This window comes from Oncorhynchus mykiss, chromosome 18 (genome assembly GCF_057628025.1).
Source record: "Oncorhynchus mykiss isolate SJ-2025 chromosome 18, ASM5762802v1, whole genome shotgun sequence".
NCBI lineage: Eukaryota > Metazoa > Chordata > Actinopteri > Salmoniformes > Salmonidae > Oncorhynchus > Oncorhynchus mykiss.
The window spans coordinates 81,198,723-81,224,703 of NC_143039.1; positions in this window are offsets into that span (position 1 = coordinate 81,198,723).

Genomic DNA, 25,981 nt, shown 5'->3' on the forward strand with positions numbered 1-25,981 from the left:
AACCAAAAACAGCCCTATCTGGTGCAAAACACAGAGACAGGAACAATCACCCACCAACACAGTGAAACCCAGGCTACCTAAATATGATTCTCAATCAGACAACAACTAATGACACCTGCCTCTGATTGAGAACCATACTAGGCCGAAACATAGAAATACCCAAATCATAGAAAAACAAACATAGACTGCCCACCCAACTCACGCCCTGACCATACAAAATAAATACAAAACAAAGGAAATAAAGGTCAGAACATGCCACCAGCATTACACACTCCTGCCACCAGCATTACACACTCCTGCCACCAGCATTACACTCTCATGCCACCAGCATTACACACTCCTTCCCTCGTCACGCCAGGCTGCCCAGCATTACACACTCCTTCCCTCATCACGCCAGACTGCCAAGTATTACACACTCCTTCCCTCGTCACGCCAGACTGCCCAGCATTACACACTCCTGCCACCAGCATTACACACTCCTGCCACCAGCATTACACAGTCCTTCCACCAGCATTACACTCTCCTTCCCTCATCACGCCAGGCTGCCCAGCAATACACACTCTTGCCTCCAGCATTACACACTCCTGCCACCAGCATTACACACTCCTGCCACCAGCATTACACACCCTTCCCTAATCACGCCAGGCTGCCCAGCATTACACACTCCTTCCCTCGTCACGCCAGGCTGACCAGCATTACACACTCCTGCCACCAGCATTACACACTCTTGCCACCAGCATTACACACTCCTGCCACCAGCATTACACACTCCTGCCACCAGCATTACACACCCCTTCCCTCATCACGCCAGGCTGACCAGCATTACACAGTCCTTCCCTCGTCACGCCAGGCTGCCCAGCATTACACACTCCTTCCCTCGTCACGCCAGGCTGACCAGCATTACACACTCCTGCCACCAGCATTACACACTCCTTCCCTCGTCACGCCAGGCTGCCCAGCATTACACACTCCTTCTCTCGTCACGCCAGGCTGCCCAGCATTACACACTCCTGCCACCAGCATTACACACTCCTTCCCTCGTCACGCCAGACTGCCCAGCATTTCACTCTCCTTCCCTCGTCACGCCAGACTGCCCAGCATTTCACTCTCCTTCCCTCGTCACGACAGACTGCCCAGCATTACACACTCCTGCCCTCGTCACGCCAGGCTGACCAGCATTACAGACTCCTGCCACCAGCATTACACACTCTTGCCACCAGCATTACACACTCCTTCCCTCATCACGCCAGGCTGCCCAGCATTACACACTCCTTCCCTCGTCACGCCAGGCTGACCAGCATTACACACTCCTGCCACCAGCATTACACACTCCTGCCACCAGCATTACACACACCTGCCACCAGCATTACACACACCTGCCACCAGCATTACACACACCTGCCTTCCCTCATTACGCGCATCAGCATTTCATTGGACTCACCTGGACTAGATCAACTTTTTTATTACCATTAGCCATACCTGTCTGTTCCCCAGCTCCATTCCCCACTTCTGCATTCATTGTCGTCTGTCCTTGTAAACCCGTGTGCTGTTCATGTCTTGTTCCATGTCTATTCCAATTAAATGTTGACTCCACGTACCTGCTTCTCTACTCCAGCATTGGTCCTTACAGGTAGGCAATAATATCAGACTTCTCGACTCCAGCGTCATTAGGCAACAATGTTATTTAAGTCTTGGTTCCAATAGTTAATATGTTTTTCTAAGAGATTTTCAGTTGGATAGGCTCTCTTCAAGGCTTTGTCTAGCTTACCTGTCATATGAATATCTGTAACGGTTTTCTTCCTGGGAAGGAGAGGCGGACCAAAATGCAGCGTGGTTATTCATAAACATCTTTAATGAAAGATGAAACCGTGAACAATATACAAAATAAGAAACCGTGGAAATTCCGAAACAGTCCTAACTGGTGCAAAACACAGAGACAGGAACAATCACCCACAAGATACCTAAAGAATATGGCTGCCTAAATATGGTTCCCAATCAGAGACAACGATAAACACCTGCCTCTGATTGAGAACCACTCTAGGCAACCATAGACTTACCTAGACAACTAAACTGAACACAATCTAATAAACCCCTAGACAAGACGAAACACAATAAATCACCAATGTCACACCCTGGCCTAACCAAAATAATAAAGAAAACACAGAATACTAAGGCCAGGGCGTGACAATATCCTTTTCTAACTCAAATAGGATTGCTCTGATGTCCAAAATACTGTATATGTAAGGGTTTTCCTGTGGTGAAGTAGAGGCGGACCAAAACGCAGCGTGCTTATATTGATTCATGTTTAATGAAAAAACGATAAACACGAACACTACAAAACAATAAATGTGGAAAACCAAAAACAGCCCTATCTGGTGCAAAACACAGAGACAGGAACAATCACCCACCAACACAGTGAAACCCAGGCTACCTAAATATGATTCTCAATCAGAGACAACTAATGACACCTGCCTCTGATTGAGAACCATACTAGGCCGAAACATAGAAATACCCAAATCATAGAAAAACAAACATAGACTGCCCACCCAACTCACGCCCTGACCATACAAAATAAATACAAAACAAAGGAAATAAAGGTCAGAACGTGACAGTACCCGCCCCCCCGCCCCCCCCCCCGCCCAAAGGGGCAGACTCCGGACGCAAAACCTTGACCTATAGGGGAGGGTCTGGGCGGGCGTCCGTCCGCGGTGGCGACTCTGGCGCGGGACGCGGACCCCACTTCACTATTGTCTTAGTCCGCCTCATTGTCCGCCTCCGTGGCTCTCTACCCTGGCATCCCCTCTCAATGACCCCACTGAACAGAGGGGCAGCTGCTCGGGACAGAGGGGCAGCTGCTCGGGACAGAGGGGCAGCTGATCGGGACAGAGGGGCAGCTGCTCGGGACAGAGGGGCAGCTGCTCGGGACAGAGGGGCTCTGGCGCCTCTGGGCTGAGGGGCTCCGGGCTGACTGGCGGCCCCTGGCTGACTGGCGGCACTGGCGGCCCCTGGCTGAATGGCGGCACTGGCGGCCCCTGGCTGAATGGCGGCACTGGCGGCGCCTGGCTGACTGGCGGCCCCTGGCTGACTGGCGGCACTGGCGGCTCCTGGCAGACTGGCGGCTACTGGCAGACTGGCGGCACTGGCGGCTACTGGCGGCACTGGCGGCGCTGGCGGCGCTGGGCAGACTGGCGGCACTGGGCAGACGGGCGGCTCAGGCGGCGCTGGGCAGACGGGCGGCTCAGGCGGCGCTGGGCAGACGGGCGGCTCAGGCGTCGCTGGGCAGACGGGCGGCTCAGGCGGCGCTGGGCAGACGGGCGGCTCAGGCGGCGCTGGGCAGACGGGCGGCTCAGGCGGCGCTGGGCAGACGGGCGGCTCAGGCGGCGCTGGGCAGACGGGCGGCTCAGGCGGCGCTGGGCAGACGGGCGGCTCAGGCGGCGCTGGGCAGACGGGCGGCTCAGGCGGCGCTGGGCAGACGGGCGGCTCAGGCGGCGCTGGGCAGACGGGAAGCTCCGGCAACGCTGGAGAGGAAGGAGCACCTGTAGGGATGAGACAGAGAGACAGCCTGGTGCGGGGGGCTGCCACCGGAGGGCTTGTGCGTGGAGGTGGTGACGGATAGACCGGACCGTGCAGGCACACTGGAGCTCTGGAGCACCGAGCCTGCCCTACCTTACCTGGTTGAATGGTCCTGGTCACCCTGCCAGTGCGGCGAGTTGGAATAGCCCGCACTGGGCTACGCAGGCGAACCCGGGACACCGTGCGCAAGGCTGGTGCCATGTATGCCGGCCCAAGGAGACGCACTGGAGACCAGATGCGTAGAGCCGGCTTCATGGCACTTGGCTCGATGCCCACTCTAGCCCGGCCGATACGCGGAGCTGAAATGTACCGGGCTATGCACCCGCACTGGGGACACCGTGCGCTCCACCGCATAACACGGTGCCTGACCGGTCTCTCTCGCCCCCCGGTAAGCACACGAAGTTGGCGCAGTTCTCCCACCTGGCTTCGCCACACTTCCTGTGTGGCCCCCCCCAAGAAATGTTTGGGGCTGACTCTCGGGCTTCCATCCGCTCTGCCGTGCTAGCTCCTCATAATGCCGCCTCTCTGCTTTTGCTGCCTCCAGCTCGGCTTTGGGGCGGCAATATTCCCCTGGCTCTGCCCAGGGTCCTTTCCAGTCTAGAATCTCCTCCCAAGTCCATTTCTCCAAGTAGTGCAGCCTCTCCCACTGCTGCTGCTGCTGCTGCTGCTGCCTCTGTACCTTCTCCTGCTGCTGCTTTTGCCGTTGCCCGTTACCACGTCGCTTGGTCCTGTTGTGGTGGGTGATTCTGTAAGGGTTTTCCTGTGGTGAAGTAGAGGCGGACCAAAACGCAGCGTGGTTATATTGATTCATGTTTAATGAAAAAACAATAAACACGAACACTACAAAAATGTGGAAAACCAGAAACAGCCCTATCTGGTGCAAAACACAGAGACAGGAACAATCACCCTCAAACACACAGTGAAACCCAGGCTACCTAAGTATGATTCTCAATCAGAGACAACTAATGACACCTGCCTCTGATTGAGAACCATACTAGGCCGAAACATAGAAATACCCAAATCATAGAAAAACAAACATAGACTGCCCACCCAACTCACGCCCTGACCATACCAAATAAATACAAAACAAAGGAAATAAAGGTCAGAACGTGACGGTATATCTAATCAACATTTGTGATATGTAACTTTTAAGCTACATTGGTCAGTCCAAAATTACTTTGTAATTCTGTCATGGAAAAACATTTATTTCCTGTGACCAAGTCATTTATGGTTTAAATGCCTTTAGTTTTCCATGTGGACCAATTTATCAGTGAATTGTGAAAAGCATTGTTCCAAAAGGTTGTGTTAGGGAGTGATAGGGGTTCTTGTAAAATACGTTTCATCTTCTTCCATATTGTTAAACTGTTTTAGCTATGAAGTTGTTAATGTTCTTAGATTTATCTTTTGAAAATAGAAACGTGAAAAGATTCTGGGGATGAGCATGCACATCTTCAATATTTACCCATTGTTCCTCGTTAGTGCATTTAACTATATGTTGAAAATAAAAGTTGATACAGAACCTTCTTTTAACTCCTTTTTCTCCCTGATTTTGTGGCGTCCAATTGGTAGTTACAGTCTTGTCTCATCGCTGCAACTCCCGTACGGACTCGGGAGAGGTGAAGGTCGAGAGCCGTGCGTCCTCCGAAACACAACCCAGCCAAGCCTCACTGCTTATTGACACAATGCCCACTTAACCAGGAAGCCAGCCGCACCAATGTGTCGGAGGAAACACCATACACCTGGCAACCGTGTCAGCATGCATTGCGCACGGCCCACCACAGGAGTCGCTAGTGCGCGATGGGAAAGGACATCCCTGCCAGCCAAACCTTCCCCTAACCAGGACGACGCTGAGCAAATTTTGTGCCACCCCATGGGTCTCTCGGTCGCGGCCGGCTAAGACAGAGCCTGGACTCAAACCCAGAATCTCTAGTGGCACAGCTAACAGATACACAGCTAGCAGATACACAACTAACAGATACACAGCTAGCAGATACACAGCTAACAGATACACAGCTAGCAGATACACAGCTAGCAGATACACAGCTAGCAGATACACAACTAGCAGATACATAGCTAGCAGATACACAGCTAACACAGCTAACAGGGTAGATTGAGGCTGGTGCAGTGGTGAAACACAGCCTGGATAGATGGAGGCTGGTGGAGGCTGGTGCAGCGGAGAAACACAGCCTGGGTAGATGGAGGCTGATGGAGGAGGGAAACACAGCCTGGATAGATGGAGGCTGATGGAGGAGGGAAACACAGCCTGGGTAGATGGAGGCTGATGGAGGCTGGTGCAGCGGTGAAACACAGCCTGATACCATCGATCACCACATTCTTTTGGAGAGATTGGAAACCCAAATTGGTCTACACGGACAAGTTCTGGCCTGGTTTAGATCTTATCTGTCGGAAAGATATCAGTTTGTCTCTGTGAATGGTCTGTCCTCTGACAAATCAACTGTAAATTTCGGTGTTCCTCAAGGTTCCGTTTTAGGACCACTATTGTTTTCACTATATATTTTACCTCTTGGGGATGTTATTCGAAAACATAATGTTAACTTTCACTGCTATGCGGATGACACACAGCTGTACATTTCAATTAAACATGGTGAAGCCCCAAAATTGCCCTTGCTAGAAGAATGTGTTTCAGACATAAGGAAGTGGATGGCTGCAAACTTTCTACTTTTAAACTCGGACAAAACAGAGATGCTTGTTCTAGGTCCCAAGAAACAAAGAGATCTTCTGTTGAATCTGACAATTAATCTTAATGGTTGTACAGTCGTCTCAAATAAAACTGTGAAGGACCTCGGCGTTACTCTGGACCCTGATCTCTCTTTTGAAGAACATATCAAGACCATTTCAAGGACAGCTTTTTTCCATCTACGTAACATTGCAAAAATCAGGAACTTTCTGTCCAAAAATGATGCAGAAAAATTAATCCATGCTTTTGTCACTTCCAGGTTAGACTACTGCTATGCTCTACTCTCCGGCTACCCGGATAAAGCACTAAATAAACTTCAGTTAGTGCTAAATACGGCTGCTAGAATCCTGACTAGAACCAAAAAATTTGATCATATTACTCCAGTGCTAGCCTCTCTACACTGGCTTCCTGTCAAAGCAAGGGCTGATTTCAAGGTTTTACTGCTAACCTACAAAGCATTACATGGGCTTGCTCCTATCTATCTCTGTGATTTGGTCCTGCCGTACATACCTACACGTACGCTACGGTCACAAGACGCAGGCCTCCTAATTGTCCCTAGAATTTTTAAGCAAACAGCTGGAGGCAGGGCTTTCTCCTATAGAGCTCCATTTTTATGGAACGGTCTGCCTACCCATGTCAGAGACGCAAACTCGGTCTCAACCTTTAAGTCTCTACTGAAGACTCATCTCTTCAGTGGGTCATATGATTGAGTGTAGTCTGGCCCAGGAGTGGGAGGGTGAACGGAAAGGCTCTGGAGCAACGAACCACCCTTGCTGTCTCTGCCTGGCCGGTTCCCCTCTTTCCACTGGGATTCTCTGCCTCTAACCCTATTACAGGGGCTGAGTCACTGGCTTTACTGGGGCTCTCTCATGCCGTCCCTGGAGGGGGTGCGTCACCTGAGTGGGTTGAGTCACTGATGTGGTCATCCTGTCTGGGTTGGCGCCCCCCCCCCCCCCCCCCCCCTTAAGTTGTGCCGTGGCGGAGGTCTTTGTGGGCTATACTCAGCCTTGTCTCAGGATGGTATGTTGGTGGTTGAAGATATCCCTCTAGTGGTGTGGGGGCTGTGCTTTGGCAAAGTGGGTGGGGTTATATCCTTCCTGTTTGGCCCTGTCCGGGGGTGTCCTCGGAGTGGGCCACAGTGTCTCCTGACCCCTCCTGTCTCAGCCTCCAGTATTTATGCTGCAGTAGTTTATGTGTCGGGGGGCTAGGGTCAGTTTGTTATATCTGGAGTACTTCTCCTGTCCTATTCGGTGTCCTGTGTGAATCTAAGTGTGCGTTCTCTAATTCTCTCCTTCTCTCTTTCTCTCTCTCGGAGGACCTGAGCCCTAGGACCATGCCCCAGGACTACCTGACATGATGACTCCTTGCTGTCCTCAGTCCACCTGGCTGTGCTGCTGCTCCAGTTTCAACTGTTCTGCCTTATTATTATTCAACCATGCTGATCATTTATGAACATTTGAACATCTTGGCCATGTTCTGTTATAATCTCCACCCGGCACAGCCAGAAGAGGACTGGCCATCCCACATATGCTCTCTCTAATTCTCTCTTTCTTTCTCTCTCTCGGAGGACCTGAGCCCTAGGACCATGCCCCAGGAATACCTGACATGATGACTCTTTGCTGTCCCCAGTCCACCTGACTGTGCTGCTGCTCCAGTTTCAACTATTCTGCCTTATTATTATTCGACCATGCTGGTCATTTATGAACATTTGAACATCTTGACCATGTTTTGTTATAATCTCCACCCGGCACAGCCAGAAGAGGACTGGCCACCCCACATAGCCTGGTTCCTCTCTAGGTTTCTTCCTAGGTTTTGGCCTTTCTAGGGAGTTTTTCCTAGCCACCGTGCTTCTTCACCTGCATTGCTTGCTGTTTGGGGTTTTAGGCTGGGTTTCTGTACAGCACTTTGAGATATCAGCTGATGTACGAAGGGCTATATAAAATAAATTTGATTGATTGATAGATGGAGGCTGGTGGAGGCTGGTGCAGAGGAGAAACACAGCCTGGGTAGATGGAGGCTGGTGCAGTGGTGAAACACAGCCTGGATAGATGGAGGCTGGTGGAGGCTGGTGCAGAGGAGAAACACAGCCTGGATAGATGGAGGCTGGTGGAGGCTGGTGCAGCAGAGAAACACAGCCTGGGTAGATGGAGGCTGGTGCAGTGGTGAAACACAGCCTGGATAGATGGAGGCTGGTGGAGTCTGGTGCAGCGGAGAAACACAGCCTGGATAGATGGAGGCTGATGGAGGAGGGAAACACAGCCTGGATAGATGGAGGCTGATGGAGGCTGGTGCAGCGGTGAAACACAGCCTGGATAGATGGAGGCTGATGGAGGAGGGAAACACAGCCTGTATAGATGGAGGCTGATGGTGGAGGGAAACACAGCCTGGGTAGATGGAGGCTGATGGAGGAGGGAAACACAGCCTGGGTAGATGGAGGCATGATGGAGGAGTGAAACACAGCCTGGGTAGATGGAGGCTGGTTCAGCGATGAAACACAGCCTGGGCAGATGGAGGCTGATGGAGGCTCTGCAACCATTAAACTCAGAGGTCTTCATCAACCTTTAGACTCAGAGGTCTTCATCTACCTTTAGACTCAGAGGACTTCATCAACATTTAGACTCAGAGGTCTTTATCAACCTTTAGACTCAGAGGTCTTGATCAACCTTTAGATTCAGAGGTCTTCATCAACCTTTAGACTCGGAGGTCTTCATCAACCTTTAGACTAAGAGGTCTTCATCAACCTTTAGACTCAGAGGTCTTCTATCTTTATTTCACGATGTTCCTCACACATTCTACTGTCACTCAATTTTAGGACATTTAGTGCTGAGCTCCCCTCTCCTCTTCTCCCTCCCTCTCTCTCAAATCAAATTTATTTATATAGCCCTTCGTACATCAGCTGATATCTCAAAGTGCTGTACAGAAACCCAGCCTAAAACCCCAAACAGCAAGCAATGCAGGTGTAGAAGCACGGTGGCTAGGAAAAACGACCTAGAAAGGCCAAAACCCTGGAAGAAACCTAGAGAGGAACCAGGCTATGTGGGGTGGCCCGTCCTCTTCTGGCTGTGCCGGGTGGAGATTATAACAGAGCTTGGCCAAAATGTTCATAAATGACCAGCATGGTCAAATAATAATAATCACAAGCAGAAAAGTTGAAACAGCAGTTGGAGCAGCAGCATGGCCAGGTGGACTGGGGACAGCAAGGAGTCATCATGTCAGGTAGTCCTGAGGCATGGTCCTAGGACTCAGTTCCTCCGAGAGAAAGAAAGAAAGAAAGAGAGAATTAGAGAGAGCATACTTAAATTCACACAGGACACCGGATAAAACAGGAGAAGTACTCCAGATATAACAAACTGACCTCTAGCCCCCCGACACATAAACTAATGCAGCATAAACACTGGAGGCTGAGACAGGAGGGGTCAGGAGACACTGTGGCCCCATCCGATGACACCCCCGGACAGGGCCAAACAGGAAGGATATAACCCCACCCACTTTGCCAAAGCACAGCCCCCACACCACTAGAGGGATATATTCAACCACCAACCTACCATCCTGAGACAAGGCTGAGTATAGCCCACAAAGGTCTCCGCCACGGCACAACCCAAGGGGGGGCGTCAACCCAGACAGGAAGATCACATCAGTGACTCAACCCACTCAAGTGACGCACCCCTCCTAGGGATGGTATGAAAGAGCCCTAGTAAGCCAGTGACTCAGCCCCTGTAATAGGGTTAGAGGCAGAGAATCCCAGCGGAAAGAGGGGAACCGGCCAGGCAGAGACAGCAAGGGCGGTTTGTTGCTCCAGAGCCTTTCCGTTCACTTTCACACTCCTGGACAAGACTACACTCAATCATATGACCCACTGAAGAGATGAGTCTTCAGTAGAGACTTAAAGGTTGAGACCGAGTTTGCATCTCACATGGGTAGGGAAACCATTCCATAAAAATGGAGCTCTATAGGAGAAAGCCCTGCCTCCAGCTGTTTGCTTAGAAATTCTAGGGACAATTAGGAGGCCTGCGTCTTGTGACCGTAGCGTACATGTAGGTATGTATGGCAGGACCAAATCAGAGAGATAGGTAGGAGCAAGCCCATGTAATGCTTTGTAGGTTAGCAGTAAAACCTTGAAATCAGCCCTTGCCAAGACAGGACGCCAGTGTAGGGAGGCTAGCACTGGGGTAATATGATCAAATTTGTTGGTTCTAGTCAGGATTCTAGCAGCCGTATTTAGCACTAACTGAAGTTAATTTAGTGCTTTATCCGGGTAGCCGGAGAGTAGAGCATTGCAGTAGTCTAACCTAGAAGTGACAAAAGCATGGATTCATTTTTATGCATCATTTTTGGACAGAAAGTTTCTAACTTTTTGCAATGTTACGTAGATGGAAAAAAGCTGTCCTTGAAACAGTCTTCTTCAAAAGAGAGATCAGGGTCCAGAGTAAATCCGAGGTCCTTCACAGTTTTATTTGATACGACTGTACAACCATTAAGATTAATTGTAAGATTCAACAGAAGATCTTTTTGTTTCATGGGACCTAGAACAAGCATCTCTGTTTTGTCCGAGTTTAAAAGAAGAAAGTTTGCAGCCATCCACTTCCTTATGTCTGATACACATGCTTCTAGCGAGGGCAAGTTTGGGGCATCACCATGTTTCATTGAAATGTACAGCTGTGTATCATCCACATAGCAGTGAAAGTTAACATTATGTTTTCGAATGACATCCCCAAGAGGTAAAATATATAGTGAAAACAATAGTGGTCCTAAAACAGAACCTTGAGGAACACCAAAATTTACAGTTGATTTGTCAGAGGACAAACCATTCACAGAGACAAACTGATATCTTTCCTACAGATAAGATCTAAACCAGGCCAGAACTTTCCGTGTAGACAAATTTGGGTTTCCAATCTCTCCAAAAGAATGTGGTGATCGATGGTATCAAAAGCAGCACTAAGGTCTAGTCTAGGAGAAGGAGAACAGATGCAGAGCCTCGGTCTGTCTGATGCCATTAAAAGGTAATTTACCACCTTCACAAGTGCAGTCTCAGTGCTATGATGGGGTCTAAAACCAGACTGAAGCATTTTGTATACATTGTTTGTCTTCTGGAAGGCAGTGAGTTGCTGCGCAACAGCCTTTTCTAAAATTTTTGAGAGGAATGGAAGATTCGATATTGGCCGATAGTTTTTTATATTTTCTGGGTCAAGGTTTGGCTTTTTCAAGAGAGGCTTTTTTACTGCCACTTTTAGTGAGTTTGGTACACATCTCTCTCTCTCTCTCCCCCCTCTTCCCTCTTCCTCTCTTCCTCTCTCTCTCCTCTCTCCTCTCTCTCCCCTCTCTCCTCTTTCCTCTCCTCCATCTCATCTCTCCTCTCTTCCTCTCGCCCCTCTCCTCTCTTCCTCTTTCCCCTCTTCTCTCTCCTTCCCTTCCCTTCCCTCCATTCCCCTCTCCTCCCTCCCATGCCATCCAACCACCAGACCATTATCTACTGAGCCCTATTATTATAATTATCACTATCATTATGAGTCGTGCAGCACGGGCAGGGCAGAGCAGAAGTATCATCAAGGTATGTCTCAACTCACAGGGTACAAGTTCCCCTCTAAAACAGAAGGTAGAGTTGGCTCGGTACCACGCTCACAGAGAGTGTTGCTTACTGGTTATTGAGGTGGTCATACTGAGTCCCGTCTGGTGCTGTATTATCCAACAGCATGCAAACGCCTTCTGTCTGAACATCTGCGACAGGCACATTTTTTAGGCTGCCTTCCAAAACAAAACAAAAAAAGTGTGTGGAAGGATTTTCTCAAGCAAATACTTTACCGTCTGTCTCCACTTCTTATCCTGTCTCTCTTTCTCTTTTCAGCAGTTTAATATAATACAAGTGGTGAAGAGTAGGTTTGCCTAAGGCGAGGAAAGGACAGCAGAGACAGAGAGACAGAGAGAGAGAGAGACAGAGAGACAGAGAGAGAGAGAGAGAGAGAGACAGAGAGACAGAGAGAGAGAGAGAGAGAGAGACAGAGAGAGAGACAGAGAGAGAGAGACAGAGAGAGAGACAGAGAGACAGAGGTAGAGAGAGACAGAGACAGAGACAGAGACAGAGAGAGAGTTGCTGGTGAAGCTGCATCCAAGAGTACCTCGGGCTAGGTACCATAGTAATTTTTATTTTCCTTCAATTCACAACTTCCATTATGGCTCCATTCACACCTTCCATCATGCCTCCATTCACACCTTCCATCATGCCTCCATTCACACCTTCCATTATGCCTCCATTCACATCTTCCATCATGCCTCCATTCACACCTTCCATCATGCCTCCATTCACACCTTCTATCATGCCTCCATTCACACCTTCCATCATGCCTCCATTCTATCCTTCCATCACACCTCCATTCACACCTTCCATCATATCTCCATTCTATCCTTCCATCATGCCTCCATTCACACCTTCCATTATGCCTCCATTCACATCTTCCATCATGCCTCCATTCACACCTTCCATCATGCCTCCATTCACACCTTCCATCATGCCTCCATTCACACCTTCCATCATGCCTCCATTCACACCTTCCATCATGCCTCCATTCTATCCTTCCATCATGCCTCCATTCACACCTTCCATCATGCCTCCATTCACACCTTCCATCATGCCTCCATTCACACCTTCCATCATGCCTCCATTCACACCTTCCATCATGCCTCCATTCAATCCTTCCATCACACCTCCATTCACACCTTCCATCATGCCTCCATTCAAACCTTCCATCATGCCTCCATTCTATCCTTCCATCATGCCTCCATTCACACCTTCCATCATGCCTCCATTCAATCCTTCCATCACACCTCCATTCACACCTTCCATCATGCCTCCATTCACACCTTCCATCATGCCTCCATTCACACCTTCCATCATGCCTCCATTCAATCCTTCCATCACGCCTCCATTCACACCTTCCATCATGCCTCCATTCACACCTTCCATCATGCCTCCATTCACACCTTCCATCATGCCTCCATTCAATCCTTCCATCATGCCTCCATTCACACCTTCCATCATGCCTCCATTCTATCCTTCCATCACGCCTCCATTCACACCTTCCATCATGCCTCCATTCTATCCTTCCATCATGCCTCCATTCACACCTTCCATCATGCCTCCATTCAAACCTTCCATCATGCCTCCATTCTATCCTTCCATCATGCCTCCATTCAATCCTTCCATCATGCCTCCATTCACACCTTCCATCATGCCTCCATTCAAACCTTCCATCATGCCTCCATTCAAACCTTCCATCATGCCTCCATTCTAACCTTCCATCATGCCTCCATTCTATCCTTCCATCATGCCTCCATTCACACCTTCCATCATGCCTCCATTCTATCCTTCCATCATGCCTCCATTCTATCCTTCCATCATGCCTCTATTCACACCTTCCATCATGCCTCTATTCTATCCTTCCATCATGCCTCCATTCACACCTTCCATCATGCCTCTAATCTAATCGTCCATACAAAATACATCCAATGTCTGCCAATTGTTGTACTTTGAAGGTAGTAAATCAGAGCTGACTGATAAAACGAAGACAGTCAGGTGGATTATTTGGTGTGACTCAGACTGGTTTCAGAACTCAACCAGATGGGGTGACTGGGACTGGTTTCAAAACTCAACCAGATGGGGTGACTGGGACTGGTTTCATAACTCAACCAGATGGGGTGACTGGGACTGGTTTCATAACTCAACCAGATGGGGTGACTGGGACTGGTTTCAGAACTCAACCAGATGGGGTGACTGAGACTGGTTTCAGAACTCAACCAGATGGGGTGACTGAGACTGGTTCCATAACTCAACCAGATGGGGTGACTGGGACTGGTTTCGTAACTCAACCAGATGGGGTGACTGGGACTGGTTTCAGAACTAAACCAGATAGGGTGACTGAGACTGGTTTCATAACTCAACCAGATGAGGTGACTGGGACTGGTTTCATAACTCAACCAGATGGGGTGACTGGGACTGGTTTCATAACTCAACCAGATGGGGTGACTGGGACTGGTTTCAGAACTCAACCAGATGGGGTGACTGGGACTGGTTTCAGAACTCAACCAGATGGGGTGACTGGGACTGGTTTCAGAACTAAACCAGATGGGGTGACTGGGACTGGTTTCAGAACTCAACCAGACGGGGTGACTGGGACTGGTTTCATAACTCAACCAGATGGGGTGACTGGGCCTCGGCGACTAAACAGAGGTGGACCTGAATGACTGATGGCTGCAGCAACACTAAAAGTCTGTGTTAACTTCTTGTACATGTTACTGCATTACGGCTTCACTTGGTGTCCTGTACCAAGCTGTAGCACATAGAGTGTTCTGCATCCCTCCCTCCCCTCAAGACTACAAGGCAATGTCTGATTACACATACAGTTGAAGTCGGAAGTTTACATACACTTAGGTTGCAGTCATTAAAACTCGTTTTTCAACCACTTCACAAATTCCGGTTAACAATCTACAGTTTTGGCAAGTCGGTTAGGACATCTACTTTGTGCATGACACAAGTCATTTTTACAACAATTGTTTAAAGACAGATTATTTAATTTATAATTCACTGTATCACAATTCCAGTGGGTCAGAAGTTTACATACACTAAATTGACTGTGCCTTTAAACAGCTTGGAAAATTCCAGAAAACTATGTCATGGCTTTAGAAGCTTCTGATGGCCTAATTGACATCATTTGAGTCAATTAGAGGTGTACCTGTGGATGTATTTCAAGGCCTACCTTCAAACTCAGGGCATCGTTGACTGACATCATGGAAAAATCTAAAGAAATCAGCCAAGACCTCAGAAAATAAATTGTTGACCTCCACGAGTCTGGTTCATCCTAGGGAGAAATTTCCAAACGCCTGAAGGTACCACGTTCATCTGTATAAACAATAGTACGCAAGTATAAACACCATGGGACCACGCAGCCGTCATACCGCTCAGGAAGGAGACATGTTCTGTCTCAGAGATGAACATACTTTGGTGCGAAAAGTGAAAATCAATTCCAGAACAACAGCAAAGGACCTTGTGAAGATGCTGGAGGAAACAGGTACAAAATTATCTATATCCACAGTAAAACAACATAACCTGAAAGGCCGCTCAGCAAGGAAGAGGCCACTGCTCCAAACCCGCCATAAAAAAGGCAGACTATGGTTTGCACATGGGGACAAAGATCATACTTTTTGGAGAAATGTCCTCTGGTTTGATGAAACAAAAAGAGAACTGTTTGGCCATAAAAACCATCGTTATGTTTTGAGGAAAAAGGGGGAGGCTTGTAAGCCGAAGAACACCATCCCAACAGTGAAGCACGGGGGTGGCAGCATCATGTTGTGTGGGTGATTTGCTGCAGGAGGGACTGGTGCACTTCACAAAATAGATGGCATCATGAAGGCTACCTGAAACGTTTGACCCAAGTTAATCAATTTAAAGGCAATGCTACCAAATACTTAATGAGTGTATGTACATTTCTGACCCAGTGGGAATGTGACGAAATTAATAAAAGCTGCAATAAATCACTACTATTATTCTGACATTTCACATTCTTAAAATAAAGTGTTGATCCTAACTGACCTAACTGACAATATTTACTAGGGATTAAATATCAGGAATTGTGAAAAACTGAGTTTAAATATATTTGGCTAAGGGGTACGTAAACTTCTGACGTCAACTGTAGCTGCATTAATGATCCTTCTGGTTTTAATATGTATTAATATAATACACTTCTGCTTTTAGCTGTGAAGCCAATTAAATGTTCCCCTTGGCTGTGTTCAAAATGGCACCCTATTCCCTATTTTGTAGAGATTTTAGCACGTACATCTTGGTGGGGACAACAAAATAACATTCGGGAAGCATGCATGCAAAGCCACAACACTAAACATTATATTAATTGCATTATAATGGTGACAGACGGTGCCCACACACTGTTAGGGTCTACATAAAGCTGTCCCAATAACAGAGACCCAATAGCAGAGTCCCAACACCTTACCACTGTTACACCTAGTTATCAGCAGAGTTCCAACACCTTACCACTGTTAAACCTGGTTATCAGCAGAGTCCCAACAGCAGAGTCCCAACACCTTACCACTGTTACACCTGGTTATCAGCAGAGTCCCAACACCTTACCACTGTTACACCTGGTTATCAGCAGAGTCCCAACAGCAGAGTCCCAACACCTTACCACTGTTACACCTGGTTATCAGCAGAGTCCCAACACCTTACCACTGTTACACCTGGTTATCAGCAGAGTCACAACACCTTACCACTGTTACACCTGGTTATCAGCAGAGTCCCAACAGCAGAGTTCCAACACCTTACCACTGTTACACCTGGTTATCAGCAGAGTCCCAACACCTTACCACTGTTACACCTGGTTATCAGCAGAGTCCCAACAGCAGAGTTCCAACACCTTACCACTGTTACACCTGGTTATCAGCAGAGTCCCAACACCTTACCACTGTTACACCTGGTTATCAGCAGAGTCACAACACCTTACCACTGTTACACTTGGCTATCAGCGGAGCCTTGTCTGGGAGCGAAACAGTTAATTCAGCCTCACTTACTGCCTTTAAAAAAATTTCGCTGATATGGCTGACTTGCTTCAACAAATGTGCTTTCAACTAACAATTTAGATGTACAAATGTGGTTTCTACTAACAATTGAGATGTACAAATGTGGTTTCTACTGACCATTTAGATGTACAAATGAGGTTTCTACTAACAATTGAGATGTACAAATGTGGTTTCTACTAACAATTTAGATGTACAAATGTGGTTTCTACTAACAATTGAGATGTACAAATGTGGTTTCTACTAACAATTTAGATGTACAAATGTGGTTTCTACTAACAATTGAGATGTACAAATGTGGTTTCTACTAACAATTGAGATGTACAAATGTGGTTTCTACTAACAATAACGAGCATTTTAATCAAGACATTAATGAGCAAGCGACGACGAATGTAGTCAATATAACTATTCGTTCAGCACTTTTGAAATGTACAGTCACAGAAATCAGAACATGGGCCGTTCTAACAGTGTACTTCCTATACAAGTCAGAACCGTAGGAAAAATAAAGGGGGCATATAAACAGACTTTTGAAACTGTTAACCATGAGGTTCTAATCACAAAATTGTCCAAGTTCAACAATTCCCCCAATGCTTTTAGATGGATAAAATCATATCTTGAAGACAGAACTCAGTGTGTTAGAGTGAGCAATGAGCTGTCGCCCTCTCTTAGCTATGATGTGGGAGTGCCCCAAGGGTCAACACTGGGGCCCCTCCTGTTCAGCCTGTACATTAATGATCGGCCTTCTGTCTGGACTGGGTCTGAAGTACAAATGTATGCAGATGATACATTGATATATGTGCAATGCAAAGAACCTTTAAAAAGCAGGTGAAAAAGGAAACTCAAATAACCAAATTCAACCTAGCTAATTTCCGATTTATATGAAATTGTTTGACTACAGAGGTAGCAAAACTGTTCTTCAAATCTATGATACTCCCCCACTTAACATACTGCTTGACTAGTTGGGCCCAAGCTTGCTGTAAAACATTAAAACCCATTCAGTCTGTCTTCTCCTTCACCGCAGCCAACATGAGTAAAGCATTTGAACGTGTTAACCCTTGCAAGGCTGCCGGCCCAGACGGGATCCCTAGCAGTGTCCTCAGAGCATGCGCCAACCAGCTGGTGTGTTTATTCAATCAACCCTTATCCCAGTCTGCTGTTCCCACATGCTTCAAGAGGGCCACCATTGTTCCTGTTCCCAAGAAAGCTAAGGTAACTGAGCTAAATGACTACCACCCTGTAGCACTCACTTCCGTCATCATGAAGTGCTTTGAGAGACTAGTCAAGGCTTACCGCCCCAATAGGTCTACAGACGACGCAATCACAATCACACTGCACACTGCCCTAACCCATCTGGACAAGAGGAATACCAATGTAAGAATGCTGTTCATCAACTACAGCTCAGTCAGTACAGGTCCATCAAAGCTGGGACCGAGAGACAGAAAAACAGCTTCTATCTCAAGGCCAACAGACTGTTAAACAGCCACCACTAACTCAGGGAGGCTGCTGTCTACATACACAGACTGGAATAAATGGATCACTAATCACTTGAATAATGTTTACATATCTTGCATCACTCCTCTCTCTGTATATATACTGTATTTGATGATGAAGACAGCTTGACTGTCAAAACGTTGGACATACATATTTTTCCATCTGAGCTCTCCTTTATTTTCTAAGTGTTTCTTCAAACTGTTAACACCATAGTACCCTCCAAAGTCGTCGTTAAGCTCCAGACCCTGGGTCTCGATCCCGCCCTGTGAAACTGTGTCCTGGACTTCCTGACGGGCCAGCCCCAGGTGGTGAGGTTAGGAAACAACATCTGTAATGTAATAAATGTATCACTAGTCACTTTAAACTATGCCACTTTATATAATGTTTACATACCCTACACTACTCATCTCAAATGCCTATACTGTACTCTATACCATCTACTGTGTCTTGCCTATGCCGTTCGGCCATCGCTCATCAAATCAAATCAAATCAAATCAAATCAAATTTATTTTATATAGCCCTTCGTACATCAGCTGATATCTCAAAGTGCTGTACAGAAACCCAGCCTAAAACCCCAAACAGCAAGCAATGCAGGTGAAGAAGCACGGTGGCTAGGAAAAACTCCCTAGAAAGGCCAAAACCTAGGAAGAAACCTAGAGAGGAACCAGGCTATGTGGGGTGGCCAGTCCTCTTCTGGCTGTGCCGGGTGGAGATTATAACAAAACATGGTCAAGATGTTCAAATGTTCATAAATGACCAGCATGGTCGAATAATAATAAGGCAGAATAGTTGAAACTGGAGCAGCAGCACAGTCAGGTGGACTGGGGACAGCAAGGAGTCATCATGTCAGGTATTCCTGGGGCATGGTCCTAGGGCTCAGGTCCTCCGAGAGAGAGAAAGAAAGAGAGAATTAGAGAGAGCATATGTGGGATGGCCAGTCCTCTTCTGGCTGTGCCGGGTGGAGATTATAACAGAACATGGCCAAGATGTTCAAATGTTCATAAATGATCAGCATGGTCAAATAATAATAAGGCAGAACAGTTGAAACTGGAGCAGCAGCACAGCCAGGTGGACTGGGGACAGCAAGGAGTCATCATGTCAGGTAGTCCTGGGGCATGGTCCTAGGGCTCAGGTCCTCCGAGAGAGAGAAAGAGAGAAGGAGAGAATTAGAGAACGCACACTTAGATTCACACAGGACACCGAATAGGACAGGAGAAGTACTCCAGATATAACAAACTGACCCTAGCCCCCCGACACATAAACTACTGCAGCATAAATACTGGAGGCTGAGACAGGAGGGGTCAGGAGACACTGTGGCCCACTCCGAGGACACCCCCGGACAGGGCCAAACAGGAAGGATATAACCCCACCCACTTTGCCAAAGCACAGCCCCCACACCACTAGAGGGATATCTTCAACCACCAACTTACCATCCTGAGACAAGGCTGAGTATAGCCCACAAAGACCTCCGCCACGGCACAACTTAAGGGGGGGGGGGGGGGGGGCGCCAACCCAGACAGGATGACCACATCAGTGACTCAACCCACTCAGGTGACGCACCTCCTCCAGGGACGGCATGAGAGAGCCCCAGTAAAGCCAGTGACTCAGCCCCTGTAATAGGGTTAGAGGCAGAGAATCCCAGTGGAAAGAGGGGAACCGGCCAGGCAGAGACAGCAAGGGTGGTTCGTTGCTCCAGAGCCTTTCCGTTCACCCTCCCACTCCTGGGCCAGACTACACTCAATCATATGACCCACTGAAGAGATGAGTCTTCAGTAGAGACTTAAAGGTTGAGACCGAGTTTGCGTCTCTGACATGGGTAGGCAGACCGTTCCATAAAAATGGAGCTCTATAGGAGAAAGCCCTGCCTCCAGCTGTTTGCTTAAAAATTCTAGGGACAATTAGGAGGCCTGCGTCTTGTGACCGTAGCGTACGTGTAGGTATGTACGGCAGGACCAAATCAGAGAGATAGATAGGAGCAAGCCCATGTAATGCTTTGTAGGTTAGCAGTAAAACCTTGAAATCAGCCCTTGCTTTGACAGGAAGCCAGTGTAGAGAGGCTAGCACTGGAGTAATATGATCAAATTTTTTGGTTCTAGTCAGGATTCTAGCAGCCGTATTTAGCACTAACTGAAGTTTATTTAGTGCTTTATCCGGGTAGCCGGAGAGTAGAGCATAGCAGTAGTCTAACCTGGAAGTGACAAAAGCATGGATTAATTTTTCTGCATCATTTTTGGACAGAAAGTTCCTGATTTTTGCAATGTTACGTAGATGGAAAAAAGCTGTCTTTGAAATGGTCTTGATATGTTCTTCAAAAGAGAGATCAGGGTCCAGAGTAACGCCGAGGTCCTTCACAGTTTTATTTGAGACGACTGTACAACCATTAAGATTAATTGTCAGATTCAACAGAAGATCTCTTTGTTTCTTGGGACCTAGAACAAGCATCTCTGTTTTGTCCGAGTTTAAAAGTAGAAAGTTTGCAGCCATCCACTTCCTTATGTCTGAAACACATTCTTCTAGCAAGGGCAATTTTGGGGCTTCACCATGTTTAATTGAAATGTACAGCTGTGTGTCATCTGCATAGCAGTGAAAGTTAACATTATGTTTTCGAATAACATCCCCAAGAGGTAAAATATATAGTGAAAACAATAGTGGTCCTAAAACGGAACCTTGAGGAACACCGAAATTTACAGTTGATTTGTCAGAGGACAGACCATTCACAGAGACAAACTGATATCTTTCCGACAGATAAGATCTAAACCAGGCCAGAACTTGTCCGTGTAGACCAATTTGGGTTTCCAATCTCTCCAAAAGAATGTGGTGATCGATGGTATCAAAAGCAGCACTAAGGTCTAGGAGCACGAGGACAGATGCAGAGCCTCGGTCCGATGCCATTAAAATGTCATTTACCACCTTCACAAGTGCCGTCTCAGTGCTATGATGGGGTCTAAAACCAGACTGAAGCATTTCGTATACATTGTTTGTCTTCAGGAAGGCAGTGAGTTGTTGCGCAACAGCCTTTTCTAAAATTTTTGAGAGGAATGGAAGATTCGATATAGGCCGATAGTTTTTTATATTTTCTGGGTCAAGGTTTGGCTTTTTCAAGAGAGGCTTTATTACTGCAACTTTTAGTGAGTTTGGTACACATCCGGTGGATAGAGAGCCGTTTATTATGTTCAACATAGTAGGGCCAAGCACAGGAAGCAGCTCTTTCAGTAGTTTAGTTGGAATAGGGTCCAGTATGCAGCTTGAAGGTTTAGAGGCCATGATTATTTTCATCATTGTGTCAAGAGATATAGTACTAAAACACTTGAGTGTCTCTCTTGATCCTAGGTCCTGGCAGAGTTGTGCAGACTCAGGACAACTGAGCTTTGAAGGAATACGCAGATTTAAGGAAGAGTCCGTAATTTGCTTTCTAATAATCATAATCTTTTCCTCAAAGAAGTTCATGAATTTATCACTGCTAAAGTGAAAGTCATCCTCTCTTGGGGAATGCTGCTTTTTAGTTAGCTTTGCGACAGTATCAAAAAGGAATTTCGGATTGTTCTTATTTTCCTCAATTAAGTTAGAAAAATAGGATGATCGAGCAGCAGTAAGGGCTCTTCGGTACTGCACAGTACTGTCTTTCCAAGCTAGTCGGAAGACTTCCAGTTTGGTGTGGCGCCATTTCCGTTCCAATTTTCTGGAAGCTTGCTTCAGAGCTCGGGTATTTTCTGTGTACCAGGGAGCTAGTTTCTTATGAGAAATGTTTTTAGTTTTTAGGGGTGCAACTGCATCTAGGGTATTGCGCAAGGTTAAGTTGAGTTCCTCAGTTAGGTGGTTAACTGATTTTTGTCCTCTGGCGTCCTTGGGTAGGCAGAAGGAGTCTGGAAGGACATCAAGGAATCTTTGTGTTGTCTGTGAATTTATAGCACGACTTTTGATGATCCTTGGTTGGGGTCTGAGCAGATTATTTGTTGCAATTGCAAACGTAATAAAATGGTGGTCCGATAGTCCAGGATTATGAGGAAAAACATTAAGATCCACAACATTTATTCCATGGGACAAAACTAGGTCCAGCGTATGACTGTGACAGTGAGTGGGTCCAGAGACATGTTGGACAAAACCCACTGAGTTGATGATGGCTCCGAAAGCCTTTTGGAGTGGGTCTGTGGACTTTTCCATGTGAATATTAAAGTCACCAAAGATTAGAATATTATCCGCTATGACTACAAGGTCCGATAGGAATTCAGGGAACTCAGTGAGGAACGCTGTATATGGCCCAGGAGGCCTGTAAACAGTAGCTATAAAAAGTGATTGAGTAGGCTGCATAGATTTCATGACTAGAAGCTCAAAAGACGAAAACGTCATTTTTTTTTTTGAAAATTGAAATTTGCTATCGTAAATGTTAGCAACACCTCCGCCTTTGCGGGATGCACGGGGGATATGGTCACTAGTGTAGCCAGGAGGTGAGGCCTCATTTAACACAGTAAATTCATCAGGCTTAAGCCATGTTTCAGTCAGGCCAATCACATCAAGATTATGATCAGTGATTAGTTCATTGACTATAATTGCCTTTGAAGTAAGGGATCTAACATTAAGTAGCCCTATTTTGAGATGTGAGGTATCATGATCTCTTTCAATAATGACAGGAATGGAGGTGGTCTTTATCCTAGTGAGATTGCTAAGGCGAACACCGCCATGTTTAGTTTTGCCCAACCCAGGTCGAGGCACAGACACGGTCTCAATGGTGATAGCTGAGCTGACTACACTGACTGTGCTAGTGGCAGACTCCACTATGCTGGCAGGCTGGCTAACAGCCTGCTGCCTGGCCTGCACCCTATTTCATTGTGGAGCTAGAGGAGTTAGAGCCCTGTCTATGTTGGTAGATAAAATGAGAGCACCCCTCCAGCTAGGATGGAGTCCGTCACTCCTCAGCAGGTCAGGCTTGGTCCTGTTTGTGGGCGAGTCCCAGAAAGAGGGCCAATTATCTACAAATTCTATCTTTTGGGAGGGGCAGAAAACAGTTTTCAACCAGCGATTGAGTTGTGAGACTCTGCTGTAGAGCTCATCACTCCCCCTAACTGGGAGGGGGCCAGAGACAATTACTCGATGCCGACACATCTTTCTAGCTGATTTACACGCAGAAGCTATGTTGCGCTTGGTGATCTCTGACTGTTTCATCCTAACATCGTTGGTGCCGACGTGGATAACAATATCTCTATACTCTCTACACTCGCCAGTTTTAGCTTTAGCCAGCACCATCTTCAGATTAGCCTTAACGTCGGTAGCCCTGCCCCCCGGTAAACAGTGTATGATCGCTGGATGATTCTCAAGTCTAATACTGCGGGTAATGGAGTCGCCAATGACTAGAGTTTTCAATTTGTCAGAGCTAATGGTGGGAAGCTTCGGCGTCTCAGACCCCGTAACGGGAGGAGTAGAGACCAGAGAAGACTCGGCCTCTGACTCCGACCCGCTGCTTAATGGGGAAAACCGGTTGAAAGTTTCTGTCGGCTGAATGAGCGACACCGGTTGAGCGTTCCTACAGCATTTCCTTCCAGAAACCGTGAGAAAGTTGTCCGGCTGCGGGGACTGTGCCAGGGGATTTATACTACTATCTGTACTTACTGGTGGCACAGACGCTGTTTCATCCTTTCCTACACTGAAATTACCCTTGCCTAGCGATTGCGTCTGAAGCTGGGCTTGTAGCACAGCTATCCTCGCCTTAAGGCGAGTACAGCGACTACAATTAGAAGGCATCATGTTAATGTTACTACTTAGCTTCGGCTGTTGGAGGTCCTGACGAATCGTGTCCAGATAAAGCGTCCGGAGTGAAAAAGTTGAGTAGGAAAAAACTAAAATATAAACGGTAATTAAAAAGTAAAAACCGTAAATTTGTCAGGTAGCAAAACAGGTTGGCAACAAAACGCACAGCAACTCAAAAACAAGTCTGCAAGTCGTGACCGGAAATGACGTTAACTTGCTAGCTTGCTAGCTTAGTAATCACACTAGTTACAAGTTACCACCATCCATTTATATTTTTATGTACATATTCTTATTAATTCCTTTACACTTGTGTGTATAAGGTAGTTGTTGTGAAATTGTTAGATTACTTGTTAAATATTACTGCACTGTCGGAACTAGAAGCACAAGCATTTCGCTACACTCGCAATAACATCTGCTAACCATGTGTATGTGACAAATACATTTGATTTGATTTGATTTAGTTAAACAGAAAACCCAAACATATGGCAGCAGGTCCATAAGGTCTGCCATGAGAGGTGACTGTATAGTTCCCTTAATTAAGGAAAAGCACCTTTAGTCAATCTGCTTTCTCAGTGAGAGCTTCCCATGTCTCGAATACACTGCCATCAGACACACATAACTGCACCACATATCACACTTTCACAAAATGCATGAAGACATGGCTAAAGGTCAATCAGATTTGTGATCATGGTCCCTAGCTGTGTATTACTGCTTTCCATGTTGTCTGTTGTCTGTAGCTTGTGAGGTGTGGAAATACTTGTTGCTTTTATGGATTTTGTCTTGTTGCTTTTTGTGCCATGTTGCTCTGTCTGTGTGCTATGTCTTGCTTGTCCTATGTTGCTCTGTCTGTATGCTACATCTTGCTTGTTCTATGTTGCTCTGTCTGTATGCTACATCTTGCTTGGTCTATGTTGCTCTGTCTGTATGCTACGTCTTGCTTGTCCTATGTTGCTCTGTCTGTATGCTACGTCTTGCTTGTTCTATGTTGCTCTGTCTGCATGCTACGTCTTGCTTGTTCTATGTTGCTCTGTCTGTATGCTACGTCTTGCTTGTTCTATGTTTCTCTGTCTGCATGCTACGTCTTGCTTGTCCTATGTTGCTCTGTCTGCATGCTACGTCTTGCTTGTTCTATGTTGCTCTGTCTGCATGCTACGTCTTGCTTGTTCTATGTTGCTCTGTCTGCATGCTACGTCTTGCTTGTCCTATGTTGCTCTGTCTGTATGCTATGTCTTGCTTGTCCTATGTTGCTCTGCATGTGGTCACTGCTCAATGATTGTCTATATTGTAATTGTTTTTAATAACCTGCCCAGGGACTGTGGTTGAAAATTAGCCGGCTGGCTAAAACCCGGCACTTTTACTGAAACGTTGATTAATGTGCACTGTCCCTGTAAAAATAAAAATTAAATGAATCTCAGACTATGAAAGCTCTTACAGTATTTGACACGTAGAATAACACAATTCTATTGTAAAATGTTGTGTGTGCTGAATTTGCACATGTCAAGCGCCACCACTACTATATGTAGCACTGACAAAACTGTACAAAAGAAGTTGGCAAACAAGCACCGGCCACGAATGACGTGTTTACAATACCGAGTTGGTGAAAACAGACCAAATTATTAGGGTGAGACACATGGGCTACTAACAGCTTACTACACAACATACACTTAGTATTACTCTCTTATCTACAGTATACATATCTCCCTGACATATTACTATACAACATACACTTAGTATTACTTTCCTATCTACAGTATACATATCTCCCTGCATATTACTGCACAACATACACTTAGTATTACTCTCTTATCTACAGTATACATATCTCCCTGCATATTACTGCACAACATACACTTAGTATTACTCTCTTATCTACAGTATACATATCTCCCTGCATATTACTGC